At 45.3% G+C, this 9,121-nt stretch overlaps 1 protein-coding gene across 1 annotated transcript in view; it reads left to right on the forward strand.

Moving 5' to 3' along the window:
- The first annotated feature begins 5,078 nt into the window (after positions 1 to 5,078).
- Positions 5,079 to 9,121, forward strand: part of LOC108802290 (adhesion G protein-coupled receptor L3-like) — a 33,096-nt gene continuing 29,053 nt past the window's right edge. Inside the window, exon 1 of the mRNA XM_018574156.1 lies at positions 5,079 to 5,130. The gene's annotated coding sequence lies outside the window, so the exon portion shown is untranslated. The remainder of the gene's footprint in view (positions 5,131 to 9,121) is intronic.

A 9,121-nucleotide genomic window follows, 5' to 3' on the forward strand; every position in this document is an offset into this window, starting at 1 on the left:
TGGGGGAGGGGCCATTGTTTGCAATGATGGGATTAAGTTCCTCTCTAATTAAGGGCATTCATCTCAAAGAGTGTCTGTGCTTAAAAGACTTCTAATGCGGCACCTAGCTGTCTGGGGGAGGGGACACACTGAACTCTAATCTGATCCTGTCAGGTATAAACTCTGTGTGCTTCCTTCAATAAAGCAGATCTTGGTTTCCACCTCAACATTGGTGTCATCTAATGATTGAGTGGTTTAGCGTTCTGTCCTAATATATTGGTTCTGTCCAATAATTAGGCAGGTTTGGGCTGAGGACACTGAGATTCGGGTTCCAGCGGAGAGGAAGCTGTTTTCTGACGGAGGTACCCAGTCGGGGTACCAAGCGGTCCGTCACAGGGGGCTTAAGGAGCAGAAGGGGAAGGAACGAAAAGACCAAAGAACGAAGTTCGTAGAGAGAGGTAAGTGTGCTAAGGAGATACAGGGAGACCAGAGAGTCCCAAGAGGTGACTGCTGACTACAGGAAGGAAAGAAACAGGGAGACCAGAGAGTCCCAAGAGGTGAATGCTGACTGCAGAGAGGAAGGAAAGAAACAGGACCTAGTCACAAAAGAAAACAGCTAGACCAGGCTAACGGTCTAGCCAAACCACTTATTGAGAAACCAACCTGAGGTGTACACTCAGGTAAAACCCTATGTGGGGGGGGGTAGGACAAAGAATTATAAAAGTAGAACTGTGTATTGTATCAGTAAGCAATATAATTGGTAAAATACAGAAAATTATTAGGGAGATGCATGGCTATGGTTCCCAACTATATCTGTCGACTGAACAACAAAAAACCTCATGCCAAGTAAGAACGACAGGAATAGAGGAGTGCAATAACCATCCTAAAGCACTTACCAGCCACAAATTACACTGAGGCCAAATTCACTGTCAAAGGAGTAAATAAGAAAAAACAAATAAACATGACAGATTAAGGAGTCATCCAAATATACCAAATCAGCCCACTCTTCAAGGCAGATGATGTAAGTAGTAGAAAAGTATACCTGTGTAGGAAGGTTAGCGTACGATGACCAAGTGCAATAGCAGTTTACTGTGCTTCACAAGGATGGTGAGAGGAATCAACAACGTCCCCATAATGCAGTGTGCTAAACATATCCGGTGACATATCCGGTGACATTAGACACAAGGCATGGTTAAAGCAAATACCTGAAATCCACTTAGCACATGAAATAACCGGTATCACCTGCAAAAGCCCCAAGAAGAAACAAAGAGCAGTCCGGGATAACACCAATGCGACTAGATGATCCGCCAAAGGTTGCAAACCGAGCTGCCGCGTCTTCAGGCCTCATGCCAGGTCGGATTCGGCCAGGAGGGTAATTGAGGGCCATGTCGCTGACTGGAACATGCAGGCATCACTGATCTTTGTGGAAGAAAAATGGCATCAGATGAGCCAACAGGAAAATCCAACCAGTTCAGCAAGGCCATTGGTTCTAAATCCAAGAACTGGAAAAGATTTGGCAACTGAGCAGGGGGTATGCAAAGAGAGAGATCTCCGTTACGATGCACCACTAGGTGAAAATGTTGACCCCATCGGTAGGTAGCTCCGGCTGCTCTGATGGTATCCAGCAGGGGCCTCAGCATCCTGCGCATCTGTAGAGTATGACGGAACAGGTCCGATAGGACTTGTATTGTGGCGCCATCAAATTCTACCTGTCCACGTTGCCACGCCTGGCGTAGAATGTCCTCCTTAACCGTATAGAAGTGTACTCGGCAGAGTACATCACGCGGAATCCCCAGGGAAGCATTATGGTAGGCCTGTACTCTGTGTACATGATCAAGTTCCATATTCTCAGTGGAAGGTCTATCCAGCTGCTGGTTGAGAATAGCTGTAACCGTAGTTCGCAAGTTTGCACCTGAAGTCACCTCCGCTATGCCTTTCAATCGTAAATTATTACGGTTTTCTGCACCATCTTGATGTAAAAATATTGCAGTTAGCCTGTTGTGTCAGCTTGTGTGGATTCAATGGCCGCCACCCAAGTAGCGAGACCTGAAGTAGTAGTCTCAACCACTGTGGCTTTCTGATCGAGGGAGACCACCTGTTGTTTTATGTCTTGTACCTCTTGTCAGAGGGCTTGAACTAGTTTAGAGCCTTGGTTCTCAACTGGTGGGTCATGACCCAAAAGTGGGTCGCGACCCCATGTTCAGTGGGTCGCCACGTGCCTTCCACTTTTCTAGGTGAGAGGCTCCTCAGCCTCCCCCTAGTGCAGCACTGTCAGTTCTCGCGCTGAGCAACCATTCAAAATATGCCGCCCGATATTGAATGTCAGCTTGAGGTGAGGTGGGCTGGGGTTATGGCCGCGAGGAAGCTCCATCCATAAGTGCATTGCTTACAACTCCCTCATGTGTCGTGTAGAGGTGCCTGGACCGGAGTAATGTCACATTCTGGCTCTTGGCAACTCTTCATGGTGTGCAAGGGAGCTGTACAAGCAGTGCACATATGGATGGAGCTCAGTCACAGCACAGCAGCCCACCCTGGACCCCAGGCTGAGGATCCATTGCAGTTCTCGTAAGGTAGGGAGTCTGGGTGGATTTAAAAAAACAAAAACAATTTGTGTGATGTGTGTGTGAAAATGTCTGTCAGTGTGTGAGATTGTGTGTCAATGGTTGTCTGGGTCTGTCAGTGTTTTTGAGGGATCATTCACACTAGGGCAGTACGTTAATCGCACAATCCTGTGCAATTAACACGTTGTACAACGCAATCGCACCTGTTCTGGTGTGGGAGGTGCATTGCAATTCATTTGAATGGCACCTCAAATGCATCTACCACCCACAGTTCTATCGCCCGCATCAGAGCACGCAATGCCATGCATTCTATGGCACTGCAACTTGGGTCGTGACTTAATGACCAAGGACAAATGTGGGTCCTGAGGTTACACAGCTTGAGAACCACTGGTTTGGAGGCCATCGTGTCTAAGTCCTATTTGGTAGGTAGAGTAGGCAGGATGTCTCTCCATCCCCCGGTCACTTCCATACTTCAACTCCATGAGGAGGCCAAATAGTCTGAGCCTGGAGAGTAGGCACTGTTCAGAAAAACCGGCGTGGGGATCGGAGAGGGAGCCTGGTCTTGACCCCGACCAATTCACCTATCCGTCGAACCAGTATCAGGAGCCCCGATTTACCGGTATGCTTGCCAGGCATGGTGCTTGGTTGTGAGTTGCGGACTGGTGTCATGGCAGGGGCGGCAGTGGCCTTCTGTGAAGCCGTGAAGGGAGAGAGGAAACGGATGGTCGATCTCAGTGAAACCATAATGGATGTTGCCACATAATATATGTTTGATATAGACAATACAGGTGAAACTCGAATAATTAGAATATCGTGCAAAAGTAATTGCAGTAAGTGCTGCAAAAGGGGCCCAAACCAAGTACTGAGTACTTGTACTTTTCTGAGGTCGGATATTGTTCTATGTACAATCCTTGTTTTATTGATTGCATGTAATAATCTACTTTTTTGAGGTTCTGGATTTGGGGTTCTTGGGGTTTTCATGAGCTGTAAGCCATAATCATCACAATTATGACAAATCACGGCTTGAATTATCTTGCTTTGCATGTAATGAGTCTATCTCATATATTAGTTTCACCTTTTTAAGTTGCATTAGTGAAATAAATGAACTTTGCACGATATTCTAATTATTCGAGTTTCACCTGTATTACACTATATTTGATCAAGATGAATGGTCAATATAGTTTGGCTAAGGGAGGGTTAATGTAGGTGGTTTTATGTTTGTGAAGGGTTTTGGGGGATGGGGGGTTTCTTGGGGAAGAGAGAGAGACAACTATATACTTTTTACTTATGCAATGGTGGCATGCCTCTTTAAACCCCAAAAGTCTTTATATGTGCTAGCTATTTAAACTAGGGGGCGAGGTGCCATTCAGATTGAGCAAGTCTGGGGTGTGTGTTGGGACACAGTCTCCGCTAGTTTCAAGTATTTTAGTATAAATGCCAAGCCTTGAAGTAACACTGAAAGCGACTGCAGACAGATAGCCACAAAATCTGAACTAGCAGAAGAGTTTAAAAAATTCCAGTACAATATGTCAATATATTCCTGTGCGAAAGTTTACTAAGCTGTGGTTCAATATGATCTCATATAAATGTGCCCCTTCAACTAAGAATCGTTGTGCTGAATAATAATCATTTAGAGGTATTACTTGAAGAAAAAAAAAAGCCAAAATGCATGGAACAGGAAGCAATTAGTGAATACTTGTAAAAGCCGACCTATTATGCAATTCAAATTTCTATATTTAATACTACAACCTAAATAAAAGCTACATTTCAGTGAGCTGCCACAGTTGCACATAATGCCTGCACTGTACTATGTGTTATAGCTGTTTGTGCAGGTCTCCCTCTCACACAACAAACATTGATGACACCGCGGAATGCAAATCTCCCACAGCTACCTTCATTTCTGTATTGTAAATCTCGACCACTAGAAAAATAGTAGATGGTTTCAGCATGGACCTGTTATTGATTCCTACAGCAGAGGGGGGGCACTGGATCTGTGCAGGTCTTGGCCTTTTTTTTTTATTGCATCAGCTTAGAAGTAGTCACATGACCCAACACAATGTGATCGCACCCGAGTAAAAACTAAAAGACAAATAGCAGGTTGTTTTAGTAGAAGCATCAGAGAAGATAAGACCACCTTAAACTGGTAAGTACACGTGACCACCAGAGGTGCCCCAATAATGAAATCATTTGAAAAGGGATACACCAGTGATTTCTTTTAAAAACCACTAGACTGCCAAGGATACCCTAGTAATGAACTAAACTGGATGTTTAGTAACCAACTCCTCATTAGTGTTACATCCTAAAAAAAATGAAAAACATTTTTGGGGGGTTATTTAAAATAAATTGTTATAATAAATGATTATATTGCTGCCTGTATGCTTAATGGTAGACCAGAAAGCTGACTCTTGAGATTCTTAGTTTCATCTTTTGTCCTGGTTGATGAGCCACAGTGTTTGTGTAAATGCAGATTGTATTCATTACCCATAACGTATCCCCTCTCTAACACGCTACCCTGATGGACTCCAAATTTATGCCTGCAGGTAATACTGAATAAGGCCAGCTGGTCAAGGAGCCTTTCAGTTCTCATAAGGTCAGTAAAGACTTTTCTTAATACGGTACACTAAAGACCTTACAAACCCTCCTGTGCAGATTCCAACAAAATCAGCAGCATTTTAAAATTTTCAACATATCTATACTACTAATAAGAAAGGATTAGGTGGGAAGCCTATGCTTTATTCCTGTGAAGACTTGCAACAGTTTTTAAAAAAGGCAATCATTTTTGTAGCCTCTGGTTTATTCTGGCAAGAGTCTGCATGACTGCCAATTTAACCAATCTGATGGCTTTGCTGCCATATGGGATTTACATATTTATATAGTTTTTAGTTTTGTTTGAGTCTGTAAGAAATTAAAGATGATGTGTATGGTGACAATCACTGTCACAACAAAACAATTTAACTCTACATTAGCATGAATGCTGAAAACTACAAATGAAAGGATCTAGGGATGTACGGATACCATTTTTTCAAGACAGAGTATGAGTACTGATACTTTTCCTCAAGTACTTGCCAATGCCAATTACAGCTACTTTTTTTTTTTAGTGTCATGCGACAGGTTTTTCTAAAACAATGCAGACTAATGATTTTAGGACAGTGGTGGAGCGCCAGGGCCCAGTCGCAGCTGTAAACGCTGCAAACCTGGTAGTTCCGCCACTGACTCCAAGCTGTAGAGGGACTACAAATCCCAGCAATACATTGTACAGCATTGCAAAATACCACCAGCTATAGAAGACTACAAATCCCAGTAATACATTATACAACAATACAAAACAATATTAAGCTACATACTGTGTTGCTCACCAGGGCTGTGTGTCATCGCAGGAGGCCGTGCGGGTCTAACTAGGGCTGTACAGGGTCTCACCAGGGATGTATCGGGTCTCACCAGGGCTGTGCAGTCTCAGGAGGATGCGCAGGGTCTCACCAGGACTGTGTGCGATCTCCCTAAGGCTCAGCAGGTTCTCAGGAGGCTGTGCGGGTCTCCCCAGGGCTGTGTGGAGGCTCACCTGAGCTGTGCCGGGTCTCCCCAGGGCTGTATACGGTCTCACCATGGCTGTGCAGTTCCACCAGGGTTGCATGAGTTTTCACCAGGGCTTAATGCGGTCTCACCATGGCTGTACAGTCTCACCATGCTTGTGCGGTTTCACCAGGGCTGTGCCGGGTCTCACCATGACTGTGCGAGCAGGTGTGGGTCTCACCAGGGCTGTGAGGGTGGCAGGGGGTCACCAGGGCTGTGCGGGTGGCGGGGTGTCGCCATGGCTGTGCTGGCAGCTGTGGGTCTCACCAGGGCTCTGCGGGCAACTGGGCATTACCAGGGCGTCACTATAGCTGTGCGGGCAGAGGAGTGCCACCAGGACTTTTCAGGTGGCGGGGTCTCACCATGGCTGTGCGAGCGGCAGGAAGGAGGAGGAGATATGCGGCCGGACCGGCGCTGTAAACAGCATCTGTGAGGTCCCCGAAGGCTGCCATGAGGTCCCCAGCAATACAGCAGCCGCTTTGGTTTAAAGTTTTAAAGGGCCAGTATCGACTTTTAGTATCAAGCATTTTCACCAGTACCAGTACTCGTGAAAATGATATGGTATCGGTATCTGTGCATCCCTGAAAGGATTCATAGACCACAAGCGTGTTTTAAAGTCTAACGTTTTTCACTGTGGAGTTTGTGTATTGTGGGTATAGCTAATCAGTAAAAATTAGTTTTCTTTATGCTAACAGTATACTTGCAGTCATTTGCAATTATTGGTGCATTGGTATCTTTTAGTAATCAATGCATCATTTATATTTTGTTCTATGTCCTGTATTAAGAGTTTGATCACTGAAAGTAATTAAAGGAGAACTATGAGGCGAGTGCTTTTCACACACCTCATAGTTCTAGCCGACCTGTGACAATGAGACTGTCACAGGTCAGCTCAGTAGATCGGGAGGTGAGCGAACACATATCATAGCTCTCTGCCGTGACAGGATCGAGCCGCCATCACTGATAGGCCAGAGCCACTAGATAGGCAGAGCCAGCTGTCCCTCATGCAGCTGGGCGGATCCAGACATAATTGTCGGGATGCGCTTCAGCTGCGGCGTCTCAGTATACCGCGAGCAGTAGCTCGCGGTATACTGTGGCGTCTCAGTATACCGCGAGCTGTATACTGAGCTTAGGGTGACGGGAGGACGCTAGTTTGTGTCCTCCCGTTACCCTAAGGAGAACTATGGGGAAAAGCCTTAACCCCATAGTTCTCCTTTAAGAACAATAGCACTGACATATATTAATAGTCTTGACATGTATTATTTACAAAAACACTATGGGGTCTATTCACAAAGCTGCCGAGGGCAGCCGAGTGAATGACCGATCAGAAGTGAAGTGAGCCGAACACTGTTCGGCTATTCACTTCAGGCTGGTACGGCTGATTTCAGCGGTACATCGGCTGAAATCAGCACCGAGATGTCTCTCTATTCTGACATCGCTCGTGTCAGAATAAAGAAAAAAGGCACAGCGGGGTTTTTCTCCTTGGCGACCGGGAGCAGGAGACTCCCGGGGTGCCAGGGAGAGTCAGCTATTTGGAGATCAGTGTCCCTGGTTAGCAACCAGGGACGCTGATCTCTCTGCAAGTGGCCGGAGCCAGCCGATAGCCACGAAATCTGAACTAGCAGAAGAGTTAAAAAAATTCCAGTACAATATGTCAATATATTCCTGTGCGAAAGTTTACTAAGCTGTGGTTCAATATGATCTCATATAAATGTGCCCCTTCAACTAAGAATGTGCCCCTTCAACGAATTCCCATTCAAAAGCATTGGTAGTTTACTATTGGCTATTTCAATTTGCAATAGCCAATAGTAAACTAGCATTGTACCCGCCCTCTGCTGATGGACCTGATGGGGAACTGCAGAAGAGGGCTGGTCAGAATTAAAAAAAAAGGACACAGCAGTGTTTCTCTCCTTGGCGGCCGGGAGCAGGAGACTCCCGGGGCGCCAGGGAGAGTTAGATGTTTGGAGATCAGTGTCCCTGGTTAGCAACCAGGGACGCTGATCTCTCTGAAAGTGGCCGGAGCCAGCCGTAAGATCACGGCTGGCTCCGCCCAGCTGTCAGAAGCAGGCTGTCGGCCGGCCAATGGCCGGCCGCTCGGCCAGCTTCGGCTTTCAGCACGGCTCAGCGCTCGACTGAGCTGCTCGGCCGTGATTGGGAGCTGTAGGGCTATTGTGAATAGCCCGTACAGCACCCCCTCGGTTCTCCTGAACCGAAGGGGTCCTGGGGCCGAAGCTATCCGAAGGATCGGCCGAAGCTACGGCCAGATCCCTCGGCAGCTTCGTGAATAGACCCCTATATATGATTTTTATGTAATTAAAGACGTTGTTTCAGTGAGAGAAAGGCAAAGCACATAGACGTACCCACTGCTGATTAATAATTGCTGATTTTTTTCAATATGTGATTAACCTAAACATTTCCATGTGGATCTGTTTGATCTATGGAATATCATGAAATTTAGGAATCTATGCAACCTCTTAATGGTCCCAACAGTAGATGTTAATGCAGCCAGAAATTGGACAACATTCACAGGGTTATTCACAAAAGTGTGAAGAGTTTGGAGAAGGCAGGAGAAGAGAACAGATGAATAATAATAGCTGCGCTAGGAGTATAATTGTGTTCCAAACAATAGACCAGCTGCAACAATATGTGATTATTATAATCGTGTATAATGGTGCTAATTTTTGTTGCGCTCAGTCAAAGTGTATATAAATAAACTCAATAAGTGAAATTATCTCATGCTAATGAGTATGGTTAAGATCAACAATTCAAAAAATGAAAGTGAAAACACACAAACAAATGCACTTACGAGATTGTAGGTTAAAAATCACATGTCAGATACAGACATCCCAACCTGCAAAACCTTATTTCAGGGAGGTGCCCTTCTCATTTCAGGGAGGTACCGTCTCTGTTTTTTTTATCAATGTATATATATATATATATACACACAAATATAGTAGATATTATATATAGTTACATAGTATTTGAGGTTGAATAAAGACATTAGTCCATCAAGT

The sequence above is a fragment of the Nanorana parkeri genome, unplaced genomic scaffold, assembly GCF_000935625.1.
Source record: "Nanorana parkeri isolate BGI_ZX_2015 unplaced genomic scaffold, ASM93562v1 scaffold2777, whole genome shotgun sequence".
In the NCBI taxonomy this organism is placed as follows: Eukaryota; Metazoa; Chordata; class Amphibia; order Anura; family Dicroglossidae; genus Nanorana; species Nanorana parkeri.